Here is a 19,344-nt window from a genome sequence, read left to right on the forward strand (position 1 = left end):
TTGACCTTGCCAACTCATTTCATCGTGTCTATTTTGGCCGTACACTTGTTTTAAATTGACTATTTGTTTTCTAAATCTGTCTAGATTCATTCCTTTAGTGTGCTCATAGAATCTTAGCCATCATTTTCTAATGTCAGTGTGAATATTTGTATATTGTTTGATTTCCGGTTTGCTTCTGAATTGGTATGATTTGTCTACAAATTTTGTCATCATCTTTTAACAGTTCCAGTTTCTCAGGTACTGGTAATGAGCCTTTCCCGCTTTGTCCTGTCCAAATACACCTGTTCACGGAGAACGTCATCCACTGTCCATCCTCTGATCACTATATTTGCCTTAATCAAGTCCACCCATCGAGTTTGAGGTCTTCCTTGAGGTCTTTTCTTATCCACCTGTCTTTCCAAATTTATTTTGGCTGTTCTAGTTGGCTCCATTCTCATCACATGCCCATACCATCGAAGTTTAGATGTGCCAATTCAATCTGATTGGAATGTCTTTACTCTGGCTTCTTTCCTCATCTCCTCATTCCTTAACTTGTCCATCTTGGTCTTCTGAATGGTGGATCTAAGAAATTCCATGTCTGATGCTTGCAGGCTTGATGATTCTCTTGTTTGTGAGGGTACATGTTTTGATACCATAGGTCAATATTGGTATGAAATAGCTATTAAACATCAACAGTTTGGCTGGTTTTGGAATCAAGTCATCCCATAAAAGTGATCTTACTTGTTGGTAGAATTCAGATACTTTTTGCGCTCTGTTGGTGATTTCATTTCTGACCAAATTATCAGTAGAGATTACACTTCCAGGAGAACTGTCCACACACTCTAGTTGATGGTCTCCTAGTTTTACACTCACTAGTTGTACATCTATGTTGGCTGCCATCACTACTGCCTTGGTCTTGCTGATGTTGAGGTTATATTTCTGGAACTGAGATTTCCATTCACCGAGTCTGGTCTATTCTTCCTCTTCAGTTTCACCCCATAACATGATGTCATCAGCAAAGGCAAATGCATTCAGTTCACCTGGCTTCTCCTTGATGTTCTTCATTATAGTATTTGTAACAGTGATGAATAGTAGTGGGGACAGTGCACTTCCTCACTGAACTCCACTCTTGGTCTCAAACCATGATGATTGTCTTTTCCCAATTTGTAAACAGCTAGTACAGTTGTTGTACAATGTCTGAATTTTTCTTATTAGTCCTTCAGGCACATTCTTTTTCCTCAGGCATTCCCAGATCTTCTCTCTTATAACACTATCATAGGCTTTTTCTATATCCAGGAATACAATGACCAGGTTCTTGCCTTTCTCCCAATACTTTTCCATCAACATGTTGGTGCTAAAAATTAGATCTATTGTTGCTCTGTTACTTCTGAAGCCATATTGTTCCTCCTCCAGCTGTGGTTCTACGATAGTTCTCAGTCTGTTTTTTATGATCTTCTCAAGTATTTTCAGTCCATTAGACAATATGGCTGTTCCTCTATAGTTGGTGGGTTTCCGTCTGCTACTTCTCTTAAACAGGGGAATTATTACACCCTTCTCCAATCTGCAGGTATTTTGTTATATACCCTTATGGCATTGAGTACTCGGTGCAGCCATTGTATGCCTTGAATACCTGCTGGCTTTATCATGTCTGCGTTCACTTCATCTGCACCTGAAGATTTTTCTTTAGGCATAGATTTTAAGACTGCCTCTGTTTCTGTTCATGTGATGGGAGTTTCTGCATTGTAAGTGTGGATTTCCAGTTCTGTATTTGGTTCTTCAACTGATCTTTTCAACTCTGTAAGTGCAGAACAGGGAATCAGTGATCATAAGGCCGTTGCAGCATCCCTGAATATGGAAGTAAATAGGAATATAAAAAAAGGGAGAAAGGTTTATCTGTTTAGCAAGAGTAATAGGAGGCAGATTTCAGACTACCTAACAGATCAAAATGAAAATTTCTGTTCTGACATTGAGAATGTTGAGTGTTTATGGAAACAGTTCAAGGCAATCGTAATATGCGTTTTAGACAGGTACGTGCCGACTAAAACTGTGAGGGACAGGAAAAACCCACTGTGGTTCAACAACAAAGTTAGGAAACTGCTGCGAAAGCAAAGAGAGCTTCACTGCAAATTTAAATGCAGCCAAAACCTCTCAGACAAACAGAAGCTAAAAAATGTAAAAGTTAGCGTAAGGAGGGCTATGTGTGAAGCGTTCAGTGAATTCAAAAGTAAAACTCTATGTACCAACTTGACAGAAAATCCTAGGAAGTTCTGGTCTTACATTAAATCAGTAAGTGGATCAAAACAGCATATCCAGACACTCTGGGATGATAATGGCATTGAAACAGAGGATGACACAAGTAAAGCTGAAATACTAAACACCTTTTTCCGTAGCTGTTTCACAGAGGAAGACTGCACTGCAGTTCCTTCTCAAAATCCTCGCAAGAACGAAAAAATGGCTGACATCGAAATAAGTGTCCAAGGAATAGAAAAGAAATTGAAATCACTCAACAGAGGAACGTCCACTGGACCTGACGGGATACCAATTTGATTTTACACAGAGTACGCGAAAGAACTTGCCCCCCTTCTAACAGCCGTGTACCGCAAGTCTCTAGAGGAATGGAAGATTCCAAGTGATTGGAAAAGAGCACAGGTGGTTCCCGTTTTCAAGAAGGGTCGTCGAGCAGATGCGCAAAACTATAGGCCTATATCTCTGACGTCGATCTGTTGTAGAATTTTAGAACATGTTTTTTGCTCGCGTATCATGTCGTTCTTGGAAACTCAGAATCTACTCTGTAGGAATCAACATGGATTCCGGAAACAGCGATCATGTGATACCCAACTCGCTTTATTTGTTCATGAGACCCAGAAAATATTAGATACAGGCTCCCAGGTAGATGCCATTTTCCTTGACTTCCGGAAGGCTTTCTATACAGTATCGCACTGTCGCCTGATAAGCAAAGTAAGGGTCTACAGAACATCAGACCATCTGTGTGGCTGGATTGAAGAGTTTTTAGCAAACAGAACACAGCATGTTCTTCTCAATGGAGAGACGTCTGCAGACGTTAAAGTAACCTCTGGCGTGCCACAGGGGAGTATTATGGGGCCATTGCTTTTCACAATATATATAAATGACCTAGTAGTGTCGGAAGTTCCATGCGACTTTTCGCGGAATGATGATGTAGTATACAGAGATGTTGCAGCATTAGAAAGTTGCAGCAAAATGTAGGAAGATCTGCAGCGGATAGGCACTTGGTGTAGGGAGTGGCAACTGACCCTTAACATAGGCAAATGTAATGTATTGTGAATACATAGAAAGAAGGATCCTTTATTGTATGATTATATGATAGCGGAACAAACACTGGTAGCAGTTACTTCTGTAAAATGTATGGTAGTATGCGTGCGGAACAATTTGAAGTGGAATGATCATATAAAATATATTGTTGGTAAGGCAGGTGCCAGGTTGAGATTCATTGGGAGAGTCCTTAGAAAATGTAGTCCATCAACAAAGGAGGTGGCTTAAAAAACACTCGTTCGACCTATACTTGAGTATTGCTCATCAGTGTGGGATCCGTATCAGGTCGGGTTGACAGAGGAGATAGAGAAGATCCATAGAAGAGTGGCGCGTTTCGTCACAGGGCTATTTGGTAAACGTGATAGCGCTACGGAGATGTTTAGCAAACTCAAGTGGCAGACTCTGCAAGAGAGGCGCTCTGCATCACAGTGTAGCTTGCTGTTCAGGTTTTGAGAGGGTGCGTTTCTGGATGAGGTATCGAATATATTGCTTCCCTCTACTTATACCTCCCGAGGAGATCACGAATATAAAATTAGAGAGATTCGAGCGTGCACGGAGGCTTTCCGCCAGTCATTCTTCCCGCGAACCATATGCGACTATGAATGTAGATGTAGATCTATTTAAAAGGTGATGGAAATATTTTTTCAGGACTTCTCTCATGTCACTTTCTGTCCTAACCAGATTACATTTTCATCTTCAAGTGCTTCTATGGTTTTCATTGGTTTCCTTTTACCTCTGATAACCATATACAACAGTTTCTTATTGCCTCTACTGTCCTCCTCCAATTTCTGAGTGAATATCTTCCATGCCTTGGTCTTTTCTTCTGCAACTGTTCTTACAACTTCCAGTTTCTTGATTCGGTGCATTTGTTTGAGGTTTCTGATCTTTGCCTCATCTCTAATAAGTTCGGGTTTATTTTTCTCTCAATCCCTCTCTTTCCTGAAGAGATTTCTTTCCATGATTACTGCTCTCACACTTTCATTCCACCAAGGTGTTTCCTTCTCTCTTGTCATCATACTTGTCTTCCCACAAACTTCAGTGGCTTCCTTTACCAATGTGTACCTTAATGTGGTCCATTCTGCCTCTCCATTTTTCCTTTCATCTCTTGGTAATAGGGATTTTATCTGATTCTGATATTCAGCTCTCTTCTGTTTTCTGGAGTTCCCATACTTTGATTTTTGGCATTTTCTTGCTCTGTACTTTTGGCACATGGAAGTTTCTCAGGTCTGCAACTAATAGACGGTGATCACTGTCAAGGCTCTCACTAGGGATTACTCTGACATCAGTAATCTGTGATGACATAATCAACTGCAGTCTTTTGTAACCCATACCAACTGTATCATGTAATCTTATGGCTCTCTCTCTTCTCAAACCTACTGTTTTTCACCACCAATCCATTCCTCATACAGAAGTCTAGGTGATGCTCACCTTCTATATTTCTTCTACCATATCCAAGGGGTCCCATTACATTTTCATATCCTGTTCTATCTGTCCCAATCTGTGCATTTAGGTCTCCTATAATGATCACTCTTATCTTTACTAATCACTATTTCCAAATCTTCAAGAAACTGGTCTTATCCTCTTGACATCCAGTTTGAGTTGCATACACGTGTACGAAAGTTAGCTTTTCTTTCCCTAAATGTACAGTCATCTTTATTATTGTCTCCCTAATGTATTGAATGTCAGTGGCTCCTTCTAGATCTTTATTCATGATGGAACCAACACCATTCTTCATCTCTTTGTTATTTCCATGCCAATGCAGTGTGTACTGTTTCCTTAATTTCTTCATGCCTTTCCCTTTCCACTTTGTTTCACTTGTCCCCAGTATCATTAATTTTCTCCTTTCCATAAGGTCCATGCTGAAGATAAGGTGGGTAGATCACATAACTAATGAGGAGGTATTGAATAGGATTGGGGAGAAGAGAAGTTTGTGGCACAACTTGACTAGAAGAAGGGATCGGTTGATAGGACATGTTTTGAGGCATCAAGGGATCACAAATTTAGCATTGGAGGGCACCGTGGAGGGTAAAAATCGTAGAGGGAGACCAAGAGATGAATACACTAAGCAGATTCAGAAGGATGTAGGTCGCAGTAGGTACTGGGAGATGAAGAAGCTTGCACAGGATAGAGTAGCATGGAGAGCTGCATCAAACCAGTCTCAGGACTGAAGACCACAACAACAACAACAACAAGGTCCACTATTTCTTCACATTTACCTGTGTGGCTGAGTAAGTTGATGGTCCCAATTCGTGTAAGTCTTCTCCATGATCTTTGCATTTTGCAAGACCCTGGCTATTATCAGGCCTTAAACCATCATCCCTGACATGAGTCTGCTCATGCTGGTATCTTGAGTTGATTGCGTTCTGAGGCCCTTATGTGTCTTGAAAGCAACTACAAATAATCTCCTTTACTGGCTTCCCAGGCCTAACTTAATTGAGGATTTTCTTTCAGTGTTAACTCACCTCAGACTTTGATAAGCCAGTATCATACTACAAGGCAGCAACTGCTGGTCTTGGTCCACCTTGGGTATTTTATTTCCCTGGTACCCACCATATCTGGTGAGCATTCCCCTATCTGCCACAAGGGGAGGTGCTCAATGGGAGACTAGCAAACTCCACATGGGCCTACAATATATACACAATAAATATGACACAAAATGTATCTACAGACATACAAAACTAAGACATTACAATACAATAATTAAACCAGAATGCCTCTATGCATCAGTAACGCTAATTTGGAAGACAAAAGTAGACATTGAAAACACTCAGGGGAAGGAATGCAAAACTATAAGAAAAATTGTAGTTAGAAAACTTGTAGACAAAACTCTACAAGTTTTGTACCTAGAATTTCTCTTATGGCCTTCTCTGAATCCTGTCTTATATGCAGATATTCTCCAATTTTTTATTCAAGTTGTCCCTGTGCTCTATCAAGAAGACACTGGGATAGAATTTTGTATGCAATTAATATTTGTGAGTTCACTGTAGATATTTACATCTGTTCTGTCTCCCTTCTTCTGTAACATATGAACTAATGCATTTTTACAGTTGTCTGTAATTTGTTCTGTTTGCCAAATGTCTCGCACGATTTTTGTGATTTCTTATGGCATTCGAGTCTGCTGATTTGAGGATTTCTACTACGATTCCCACTTCCCTTCCCAAGTGCTGTGTTTGTTTTTGAGTCTTTTGTTCTGACTGACAGTTTCTACTTCATCTGATGGTAATTGTGTAATTGGATTAGTGTCCTCAGATTCTTTTGGTGGGTCTCTTTGGGTTGGCTCTGGGCAGTTAATTAGCTCTTTGAACTATCAGGTGAGTTCATTGCAGTGTTCTTGATTGTTAGAGCAGATTGCCCATTGTCTTTCTGGAATCAGAGACTTTGTGGTTGAAACCCTGTGGGCTTAGTTTTGAAGTTCCTATAGCAATTTCATGTGTTGTTTCCCTCAGAATATTTCTCAGTATCAACTAGCTGATCCTTTTCATGTTTCCTTTCAGTCTCTCTGTTTTGTTTCACACTGTCTGGAATGTTTTGTACTTCAGATGTAAAGGAGGACAGCTGTCAATCACAGAATCTGTAATTTATTCCAGATCTGTATTTCGATTATAACATTGTCACCATTAGTCCGTTACCAAAAGAGTCGTGTAGGTATAACTGTGCCGGAGCATAACTGTTTCACAATTGATGCTAGCATTTACATGGCAGAAACATACCCCTCATTAATGAAGCTGTAATTCACAATCCTCAATTTCTAGTTTTTATGAATCAGTGTGGCTACAACAGCTTTTGCATGACCTTTATTTAATGTCAATATAAATAATATTATTTACTCTGTGAGTTCATTCACTCAGGAATGAAGGACTTTTAAGTTTCATTCGTGTGTCTGTAATTACTACTGTTGTTTGTTTCTTTCCAGCAATATTTTTGTGGTTTCATTTTACTAGAGCCAAGTTTTCTCACACTTCAGATGGCAGATTATATGCAATCTGTTTCATTTACATTGGCAGATTATATGCAATCTGTTTCATTTACATTAAGTCTCAACCTGTTTGCATCGAATCAGTTTCACTTGAGCAGTATTTGTATACCAAAATTCTGTTGTGCTGCTTACTGTTACACCGTCATCATCAATGAACAATGAGAATTTCCAGAACTGTCCTGAGACCAGTACACCATTTATGTACAAGGAACGCAAAGGATCTGAAACATCACTGTATAGCTCTACTGTATCAAATGCTTTTCATTTTATGATAAAAATGAACTGATGTGATTTTTACAACCTTTGTTCAGTATTGGAAATATGATTTGAACAACATTTCTCCTCTCCTGTGAACTCCTAAACCTCCTAATTTGCCTGAAATAATTTTGTGATTTAATTGAAGCATACACCACCAACAGTTTAGTGCTTTTGTGGATAGTGATATCAGTGTTGGAATTTCAAATCTCTGGGAAAGCACTTATTCGTTGTTGATGACTTCCTTCACAATATATGAAGCATTTATTTTTAATCACACTGATGCTTCATGTGCACCTGCTGAAATTTTGGTTTTTATGCCCATAATGAGTTGTTCAACATTGACAGTAATTCAAATTGTCTGTGGGGCTCTTTTCTAAGAATTGTAATTTCAGTAAACTATGAGACCTCTGCTACTCTGCCGATGCATTCAGTCTTTGAGTTTGTTTGTGTTTAAAATTATAATATGCATCCCAACAAGAGTAATTTGTGTGATGCGGATTATGTTTACAAATTGTATATGATTTTCCTCTTTTATTCTACAGATGCTGTTGCAGGAGGATAAACAAGTAGATTTCTCCTGTTGTCATCAAGAAATAATAGGAAACTAATGTAATAGTGTTTGTTTCCATGGGTATGTTGAATTTTTTGTTCACATTGAGATGTACTTTGCTAAAATGGATATCATTCTCAATTCAATTTCGCGCGCACAGGTGTGTGTGTGTGTGTGTGTGTGTGTGTGTGTGTGTGAGCGCGAGAGCGAGAGAGAGAGAGAGAGAGAGAGAGAGAGAGAGAGAGAGAGAATGAATGGGGGGGGGGGGGTAGAAGGGTGGGTGGGTGAAAGTTCTGGGTGGGTGATTGGGCAGGGGTTTGAGAATCAGGGATAATAAAACTAAAAAGTAATATACAGTGAGATCGGAAAAAAAAGAAGAATACATATTAACAGTAAACTAATAGGTTACAGATTGTGTTTTTGTATTTGGAGCTGCTGAGGAAGACAGCTGGATGTATAGAGGAAGACATAAATGTATGAGTAAAAATTAGCCTGGAGTGGTTTTAATAAACTAAATAAGTTTTTTATAATGAAGGCTTCATTGTGTCTGAAAAGGAAAGTTTGCAATCAGTGTATTGTTTTTTCTCCTGGCAAAAAGCCTTGGACTTTTAAGTGTGAAAATTATACCACACCTGATGGTAATTGAGAGGTGCATGTCAGAAATTACAAGTAGACACAAAAAAATGAACAAAAGGACAAAGGAACAAAGAGCAGTGGAAGATGTAATCATATTTAATTAATAAAACAATGGAAAGTCCAGTTTGGAATATCAGTGCTTCTGAAAAGGATAGATTGCTACTCACTGTAAAGATGATATGATATTGCAGTGCCTGTTTTATTCTGATTACGATGCAGAGTTCCTTGGGACTGGCATGCAGGCGTTGCGGTGACTACAGCCGCTATGAAATACATTAAATGTATTTGCACTTGCGAATAAGGGCAACTATCAGTTGTAGAATGGAATGACAACAACAAAAATTTGTGCCCATCCAGGACTCAAACCCGGATTTCCCACAAGCGGTTGCCTTACCATTTGGCTATCTGTGCACAACTCATGGTCTGGTTGACAATGTGTGGAAGAGTGGGTCAGGCTGCGAGTCATGCTCAGATAGACAAATGGTAAGTCACCTTGCTTGCGATAAGCGCGAAGTCCGGGTTCGAGTCATGATCTGGCACAAATTTTCGTTGTCATCACGCCATTCTACAGCTGTTCGTTGTCCCTATTTGCAAGTGCGAATATATTTAATGTAATATGTCTCAAAACAAAGAAGCTGTAATTTACCAAACAAAAACGTTGGTATGTTGATAGAGACAATAAAAACAATAAAAAACACACAAACACGCACACAAATTTCAGGCTTTCGCAACCCACGGTTGCTTCATCAGGAAAGAGGGAAGGAGAGGGAAAGACGAAAGGATGTGGGTTTTAAGAGAGAGGGTAAGGAGTCATTCCAATCCTGGGAGTGGAAAGACTTACCTTAAGGGGAAAAAGGGACTGGGATACACTCGCGCACACACACACATATCCATCCGCACATCTGTATGTAAGTTTTTTCGAACTGAACCTGGGGAATTTTTGATGTAACAACTGTGCTAGGTGCATCAGGCATACGGACCTAGTAATATGGCAATAGCTTTGAAACCCCCACACATTTTCCTCTTGTATCTAGCACTGTCATACCCAAATATGATAAATAGCCTGACTGGAGTAATTTCTTTTGTGTTGGTACTGTTGTGTAAAAGTACGGCTTTAACCCTTTAACTGCTCTGGACGTTTTAACGTGCGTGTCTTGGTACCTGTTCCTGTATGCTCTGAACTTGTTTACGCACACCTTCTACCTGGTACTCTGAATGTGTCTACACATAGACACGTTCAGAGTACCAGGTAGAAGGACTGGTGGTGCGCATAAACACGTTCAGAGCACACAGGGACAGATACAAAGGTGTGCACGTTAACACATCCATAGCAGTTACAGGGTTAAGACTTATCTTCAAAGCATCAGTGAAGGATCTCCACAGATCAGGACTGTGCATCTATATCTTTGCAGTATGAGAGGTCATTCAGTTTTAAAGAACTTCTCCAAATATTTAGTTCTGTTTCAAAACGTAGACACTTTGGCAGAGTCATATAGATAATTTCACTGTTTCAAATGTAATGCCAAAAGTTTTTCCTTCTTTGTAAAATGTTCTAGACTCCCAACGAAATCATTGAACTTTCCATGCGTCATCATATGTATCCAGGATGACATGCTTTAAGAGAGAAGTTTACATTTCTTGGACTGAAAGGATTTTCACCTTCAGTTAAACATTCGTGACAGTTCACTTCTTGGTTCAGAAAGATGATGTACCTCGTCATAAGGTACAGGGGAAGTTGCGGAGGTATTTTTGTTCAGGGAGACTCATTTTTTTAAAATGGGAATTACACAGAAATAAGTCATCAGTGATGATTGGTGATCGCCCTCCAAACCATTTTCGGGTTTGATGAACGTGTAGTGCACTCCATGTCCTGGTCTCGTCTTATAGTCAAAATACGGTAAATATGCCTTTCTTTAAATAGGTGATGTAATTGATAACTGCAATGAAGCAAATGTAATTGCACCACAAATAAAGTAGAACTTATCTGCATTATTAACACACTGACAATGTAGTGTTCTGTGTGTTTGTTAACAGTAGTTTGCCAGCTGGAAGTATATAAAAACACACTTCTTGTGAAAGCCCGTTGAGAGGCACCAAAATGCTATGACTGATTTATAACAGTTCTTAGGATCTATAGACCTTTTTATACATCTACACCCATATGCTGCAAACCACTGTGCAGTGGATATCAGAGGGTACATCCGATTACACCGGTTATTAAGGCATCTTCCCATTTCGTTCTGGGTGTGAAATTTGGGAAGAATGAGAGTTTAAATGCGTCTGCACACACTGTAATTAATCTAGTCTTGTCCTTGCAATTCTTACAGGAGAGTGGTTAGACACTGGACTCGCATTCGGGAGGATGACGGTTCAATCCCGCGTCCGGCCATCCTGATTTAGGTTTTCCGTGATTTCCCTAAATTGCTCCAGGCAAATGCCGGGATGGTTCCTTTCAAAGGGCACGGCCGACTTCCTTCCCCATCCTTCTCTAACCCGATGAGACCGATGACCTCGCTGTCTGGTCTCCTTCCCCAAAACAACCAACCAACCGTCTTACAGGAGAGCATGTATAGGGTTGTATAATATTTATAGATTCATCATTTAAAGGTGAGTCTTGAAACATTGCAAGTAGGTTTTCCTAGGATACTTTGTATCTATCTTCTAGTGTCTGCCAATTCAGTTTGTGCAGCATCTCCATGACACTGTCCCATGGGTGAGACAAAACAGTGATCATTTGTTCTGCCCTTCTCTGTATACATTAAATATCTGCTGTCAATGCTATGTGGTATGGCTTCCACACACTTAAGCAGTATTCTAGAATGGGTCACACCAGTATTTTGTAAGCAGTCCCCTTTGTAGGCTTATTGTATTTCACTGGAAATCCACCAGTGAACCCAAGTCTGCCATCTGCTTTGCCTATGACTGAGCCTATGTGATCATTCCATTTCATATTGCTACAGTTTTTACACCCAGGTATTTACCTTTCTGAATCTTTGAAGCACCACTTTCAAAAAAGCTGCAGATCTTGATAAGATTTCATACAGTGCTACGTCATAGCTGCCAACTAGTATGGATTGTCTGTAATTATTATGGATTTGTCACCTTCATTAGGGAGTTACGGAGACGTACTAAAAATTATGGAAATGGACATTATCGATCTCATGTTAAAAAAAAAAGAAAAAAGAAATGGAAAAGATACTGTTTGATTTCCGCCAGTCATATGCTGCTAAATGTTGTACAGATTGTAATGATTTCTTTGTAAAGTATGTAGTAAACCTGTCTATGAATGATTTCAACGTACAAGTTTAATGTGACAGCCATCTAGCAGTGGAACTAAGAAAATTGATAGACACATCATCCATGTGTGGAAGTTGTAACCACCTGTAAATATGTGCATACATACTAGGTGGTGATAAAGTGTACATAAATCCAGAATGTAGTTCCCTGATTTTTCATAAGAGAACAAAAATTATGTAATGAATAATAATAATAAACAATTACTTAATAAATAGGAACTGTGAACTCTTTGAAATATTTAAATTCAGATGAGTGACTCATGCATGGAAACACAGCAGGACTGTACCACATGAATTGTGTATAGACTGCTGGTATTTTTGGTAATAGTTACATTGTGTTTGGTGGTAATATTCGTCCATTTGGAATTCAAAAACACTGTGTTAGCTGCTAAGGAAAGTTTTAGTTGTTTGTTAAAAATGCAAGGAATTAAGAATTTTTTGTTTCTTCAGCAATTTTTAATAGTGTCTGTAAGGAAAGTATAACAAAACTGATGATGTGAAATTAAACTGTGTGAAAGATATCCTGACTGCAAGTGAGAAAAACACTGTACCAAATTCAGACAGTAATATTGTGGAACACCAAAGTGTTAGTACAGTGGATGGCAGTGTGACGAAAAATGTAAAACTGGACAGAAATTTCAGGAACAGTATAGTAAAGAATGGTCATGTTTGGTAAAAATCAAATAAATCAGGCCAAAATGTTTTTTGTGCAGTGTGTTCAGTAGATATTTCTGTAAAGCATGCCGGTCGTGATGACTGCTGTCGTCATGTTCTGTCTGAAGTATTTGTAGAGCTAGCAAACCTTCAGTCTTCAAATGCATCATTGCCATAATTTGGAATAAAATTTGGTGAGGAAGACTCTGTCACCAATGCTTTTTGGTTCATTTATTGTTGAACGCAGCTTGCCAATTTCTTATGCAGATTATATTTCACTGCTGTTCAAAAAAATGTATCCTGATTCTCACATTGCTAAAAATAAAGTTGTGGAAGAACTAAAACAACTGAATTTATAAATTCTTTGTCATCTGGAACACAGAGTGATGTACTATAGTACTTACAAGAAAACCCCTTTTGTCTTGCAACTGATGGTAGCACAGATGTTAAAGATGTGAAAGTATATCCAACTGCCATAACTTACTTTAATGTTAAACAGTGAAGGAACAAACTCATAAACCAAATTTATCCAAACATTGTTCACAACTATACCAATCTGGACTGGCTATATGAAATGACAATTTTACCAACTGAAAATGCACTGGGCAGTCGCATGACACTGTGTAATCATAACAATCCAGCAGCAGTTTGACACAGTTGTTCAGTACGACATAGCCACAAAGCACTCACAGTTCATCCCAAGCCAACTGTTTTGTCAGCAGATCAGCTGTGATTAGTATAATTTAAAGCATTATTTTTTTGTATTGTCATAAAAGGAGACTAGAATAACCAGCTAGTAACATGGAGCGGGAAGCAATAAGAGTTATTAATAACTAACTGGGGTATCCGGCTTCAGTCAGGAAGTTGATATGAGATTGTATGGTAGTTGGAATAAAAGCATAAACTTTAAAGTATAAGAGGTAAAAGAAAATTATTGAAAACATATTCTAACTATTTACAATACTTGTTTATAAACAACATTTTCCATTTTGTTATCCAGGATATATATGTAGAAATTTTTGAAATCCTACTCAAGAGCAAGCTACGTATAGTTGAAAATGAGAGAAGCAGAAGTCTTTGAGGTTGATACCACAATATTTTAAATTTGTCCTTGCATTTTGTTAATTGTAAAACTAGGCTAATTTGATTGGAAATTGTTGTCTTTTAAATTGGAATGGCATTTCAGTAGAGATCAGAGGTATTCTGGGAATATATAGTGTGTGTCCTTTGTAGTTTCCAGTCATAAGTTCAGCTTCAGTGATGTTATTTGATAGCTGTTTGATGATCATTCTTGTTCCATTACACAGTTTTGGTGAGTTGAAATTTCTGAGTCGTATGATTGGAGAGCGAATATTAACTCAAAGGCAGTGTAATGGTGTTACTGGTACTTGCAAATAGTTTAGAAATTCTGTGAGGGAGTTCACACTTTCTTCAGGGTTTACCACTGTGTCAATTGATTTGTAAATTTTCTCTTCACTGGGAATGTTGTTTTGAATATTCAAATTGATATCATTGACAATATTATTTTTAGTTGCCAAAATTGTCATTTCAAATAGGCAGTCTAGATTGGTATAGTTGTGAATGATGTTTTGATAAATTTGGTTGATGAGTTTGTTTCAAGCAGTTGCCATTTGGTAGGAATCACTGTTGAGTTTAATGAGACCGGTCATCTAGTTAGTAGGATATGTGCCTTCACCTATTTGTAAAATTTATTGAGCAAAATGTGGTGGTGTTTTATCTTTTGATAAGTCAACTCTCATGTTTTTTGTTAGTTGCAGAATTTATATGTGTGGCCAGAGATGTGATTTTTTTTAAAGCATGTATTGATCTCATCTGCTGGGTGTGTGTGTTGAAAATATCCTGAGAGTATGAGTATAGCTCCTCCCACCATTTCAGAGTTTCATCACAAGTACTGTAATGTTCTGTCCATGGCTTTGAGTTATGTTTTATGTGCTATCGTGCATTCATCCCAGAAGATAATTTTAGCTTGCTTTAGAAGTTCACACTGTTCAGAAGCTGTTGAGATTTTACGTACCGGGAATTGTTCATTGGCTATATTCGATGGCAGTTGGGGCAGACTGGGCAGTTTGTCCTCCTGTCATGAGTGTGGCTGCAATGGTGGATGATGCCAGTGCAAGTGTGATGTATTGTTTAGTACGTATTTCCCCCAGCAATAGATTTATTAGAAATGTCTCCCCAGTGGTGCCTGGTTTATGATAATGTTATAATTTCCTTTTGAGAGCCTTTGAGGAGTGGTATTGAAGTAATCTGTTGATGTTGCAGCTTTTTTTTCAAATTTGATGGTCAGTTCAGGATGAGCTTTTCAGATTTGCAACAGTATGTCATCACTCGTACTCTCTTTGATGTAGCTGTTTTGGATTCAATGAGTTACATGTTGTTAGAATTATGGTGAATAAATCTCTTGTTTGTTCAGCTGAGGTTGTGAGTGGGGCTTCTTGTAGTGTTAATTTGCAGTGGTGGTTGTTCTCCAGTAGTCATAAGTGTTAGCTTGCTCCACTGTACACCAGGAATAGGTGATCGTCAACAATCTTTGTTGATCTCTCTATTTCATATAGCAACAACCAGTGATAGAAACATTTGGTGGTGTTCAGATGTACAGTGTGTACTCAGCCTGGTGCACCAGTTTTCACGATTCCTGGATGATCTTGTACTGGAATTTTTTGTTATCATCATTGAATGATTTTTCTTCTTTTGTTCCATGTATAATATGTAGAGACGTAAAATGAAAAACCAGTCAAAGTCGCAAATTTTTACTTTTTGTTCATTTGATGACAAGTTTCAGCCTGAGACCCATTCTCAAATCATCCAACAGGCCAGAAAACAAAATTTACACTCGTGCAAAATACAGTTATTACCAAATTCTAAAGCATATGCCAAAGATACAGAACATAACATTTTAAACTTATGTAAAAATGTCAAAGATGACATTGCCAAAGATGTCGAAAATGTGCAATGAACATTTCCTCCACCCCATTTCCTTTCCCTATTTCCACCCCCCACCTTCTGCTCATTTTCTAATATTCTTGTAGCAACCTTTCGCTCCCTGGATTCACTGTCATATACCGAGTTCAGTTTCCAGCTTTTTATGTTGGTGGCTACCACCTGCAATTTGTGCGTCCCCCTGCCGCTTCCACCTCCCTTTCTCATTTCATAAAAATACATTGCATATTTTATAAAGTGCATGGTTTGGTTCTTGCATTGTTTTTATATTCCGTTGCTGATACACTGAGAAGTACAGCTCGTTTTAAGTATGGACTATTGTCTGTGGTGCCTAAAGGCAGCTGCTGGTTGGATGATAAAGTTTCTGTGCTTGTTGTGTCTTTATGCTGCTTATGTGGTGTCATGTTTATGGCATATTATGAATCTCGGTTACTGGTTGATTATGTGGTCTTCACCACAAAATTATCATAAAAAGTTGTTTGGATTCCTTTTTGTTAGCATATATTATCTGTACAATTACTCCTGAGTGACGTACGGTTTCTCTGTTGAAGATAGCAGTTCGTGTTTGATTGTAAAGCTGGAGAATACACATTTCTGGTCCAATTTTCAGTAATTTTCTCTTACTACTACTGATAATATATTTATAGTCGTGCCATGCTGTCCACATAACCTCCTCGTTTTTTGGCTCCTTCGTCTTCATGTTCTAACAGTTTTGGCGATGAGAAGCGGGGCAAAACTGGAGTGTGCACTCTCCCTTTCTCTTATTACAATTGACTTACTTGAAACATTCAGCCGATCCTCTTCTCTGGATATGTGGCTGCGTTTATCCCCACAACTTCTTCTCCAAAGAAATAATGTTTGTTAGAGGGGTTAAAAGAAAAACTCTCTCTCTCTCTCTCTCTCTCTCTCTCTCTCTCTCTCTCTCTCTCTCTCTCTGCTCTTGAAATAAATAGGTACACTCATAATACTTTCAGTTCAGTTCTGGTATATTTCCATGTCCACAAGTCTCACATAAGTATACAAATTCTTGCAAGTCAATTGTGTCTTTCACCGTCAGATACAATTAAGTATATTTACAATGTGGTGAGTTTAATAACCACCAGAAATTCAAAGACGGTTCTTGCTTCTAGCAAGTCTAACACTCGAATTAAGAGTCTCTGGTCAAATCATATTTCATTTGTTCATAACAATTACAATCATTACACCATCAAAGAATAACATATGCTTGCTCCTTGTAAGTCACATACAACTTGTATGGCGTGAGCGGCAAGCACTTGCCTACACCGATTGACCACCACGATTGCAGTATTCTCCCAATAAACATCCATCCTGCACACACAAAAACCGGTGGTGCGGTAGACACATCTCCACTTTTCCACACTCATACTTAAAATATTGAGTGTTCGAGACGGTGGAAGACCGAGTGTCTCTAGAATTCACCCCAAAATTCTCAAGGCACTATATATCCCTCCCCTTAGCTCGAACACACGATATTCTATACATATTCTTCATGCACATTAATATCTCCCATAACGCTAATTCACATCTTAATCAGTATATATTATATTTCTTCTAGTAATTGTGTACTTAATATCTAGCTCTTCTTTCTTCATTTTGATAATAACTATCTGTGCATTTCACCCACTATTGGAGTTAGTACTTTTATATCTAGGAATCCTTGATTTCCAGTCACAAACTCCAGGTGTCATAGACACTTAATTATGTCATTCTTTACTCTACTTCTGTGTACTGTATTAGTTTCATTATCTACCGTAGCTTATAGTCTGGAGGAACTCTGTGAAAATGAAAGTGTTCTTTCCAACACATAAAACACAATAATGCTAGTGGTATATAGAATCCAAAGTTACCAGAATAATCTCCACAAAATTTTGTGACTTTCGTCATGATACTGTACTTTCCCCTCTAGGAAAAGTACCTATACCTTATATATGGGTTAACCCTATTAGTGCACTCCCTCCTCCCATTTCAGTAGGTATGCCCTTCTTGATTCCGATTTTCCTATGGTACAGGTCAATCCCCTTCTTGGTGTCCCTGTCTGCACAGTATAGGTCAGCCTTTCTTAGATCTACCTACCTGTTCTTTTATATCCAATACATGCTGGGTACACCCTCCTTATCCTTCCTGAGTAGGCACCATGGTTCATTACCCTAGTATACATCTTTATGTACACTATAATTAAATATTGTCTGGAAACTAAATCTGTTTCACACTTAACACTCACTTATTAATACTTCATTTAGTCCCCTAGAGTCCTCCGTTACACTTCCACTCCTACACTTCCAATATACACCACAAATATATTATTCAATATATCATACATTTACTTATATAACAGAGGGAAACATTCCACGTGGAAAAAATATATCTAAAAAGAAAGAAAGTGATGAGACTTACCAAACAAAAGCGCTGGCAGGTCGATAGACACACAAACAAACACAAACATACACACAAAATTCTAGCTTTCGCAACAAATGGTTGCTTTGTCAGGAAAGAGGGAAGGAGAGGGAAAGATGAAGATGAAAGGAAGTGGGTTTTAAGGGAGAGGGTAAGGAGTCATTCCAATCCCTGGAGCGGAAAGACTTACCTTAGGGGGAAAAAAGGATGGGTATACACTCGCACACACACACATATCCATCCGCATATACACAGACACAAGCAGACATTTTTGTGTCTGTGTATATGCGGATGGATATGTGTGTGTGTGCGAGTGTATACCCGTCCTTTTTTCCCCCTAAGGTAAGTCTTTTCGCTCCCGGGATTGGAATGACTCCTTACCCTCTCCCTTAAAACCCACTTCCTTTCATCTTTCCCTCTCCTTCCCTCTTTCCTGACGAAGCAACCGTTTGTTGCGAAAGCTAGAATTTTGTGTGTATGTTTGTGTTTGTTTGTGTGTCTATCGACCTGCCAGCACTTTTGTTTGGTAAGTCTCATCACTTTCTTTCTTTTTAGATATACATTTACTTATGCTATACTTGTCCCACTATCCTACAAATCGTCAAAACAAATGCTTGACTAACATTCCTGAATAATTATCACTATTAGTTCCTCCCTGGCCTATGCTTATTAGTTCGTCCTTGGCTTATGCTCATTAGTTCCTCCTTCGCTTATATTCTCCTTAACTACTCACATTTCTTTCTTATGTATTTGCATTGTACTACATTGTATATCAACTGGGGGCCTAGAAACGATGGAGAGGCTCCATCCCCGCTGCAGCCGCAGTGGTTCACAACCCCACGACGACTACCGCAGTCCACTTCACCCCTCTGCCACCCCACACCGAACCACCCTTTCAGGGTCATTGTGTGGTTCCACCCCCCCCCCCTCCCCCCAGGGAACGTCTCACACCAGATGATTGTAACCCCTATGGTTGCGTGGTAGAGTAATGGTAATGTACGTGTATGTGAAGAACTTGTTCGTGCAGCAATCACCGACATAGTGTAGCTGAGGTGGAATAAGGGGAACCAGCCCACATTTGCCGAGGCAGATGGAAAACTGCCTAAAAACCATCCACAGACTAGCTGGCTCACTGGACCTCACCACAAGTCCGCCAGGCGAATTCGTGCTGGGCACCAGGCGCTCCTTCCCACCTGGAAAGCTGTGCATTGGACCACACGGCTAACCAAGCAGGCTCTTACGTATTTACTCACACTTCCCTCTTATGTATCCCTGATGTGGAATTATCATAGGTTTTATATCCTTATGTACATATGCGATATAGAATA

At 39.0% G+C, this 19,344-nt stretch overlaps 1 protein-coding gene across 4 annotated transcripts in view; it reads left to right on the plus strand.

Moving 5' to 3' along the window:
- The window catches only part of LOC126259999 (putative transferase CAF17 homolog, mitochondrial), a 93,076-nt gene that overhangs the window by 22,027 nt on the left and 51,705 nt on the right, over window positions 1-19,344 (plus strand). For 2 of the 4 annotated variants that reach the window (XR_007546585.1, XR_007546586.1), the window contains exon 2: window positions 8,047-8,135. The exons of the other annotated variants lie outside the window; for them this stretch is intronic. The gene's annotated coding sequence lies outside the window, so the exon portion shown is untranslated. The remainder of the gene's footprint in view (window positions 1-8,046; window positions 8,136-19,344) is intronic. 4 annotated transcript variants of the gene reach the window in all.

This window comes from Schistocerca nitens, chromosome 5, assembly GCF_023898315.1.
Source record: "Schistocerca nitens isolate TAMUIC-IGC-003100 chromosome 5, iqSchNite1.1, whole genome shotgun sequence".
Taxonomy (NCBI): domain Eukaryota; kingdom Metazoa; phylum Arthropoda; class Insecta; order Orthoptera; family Acrididae; genus Schistocerca; species Schistocerca nitens.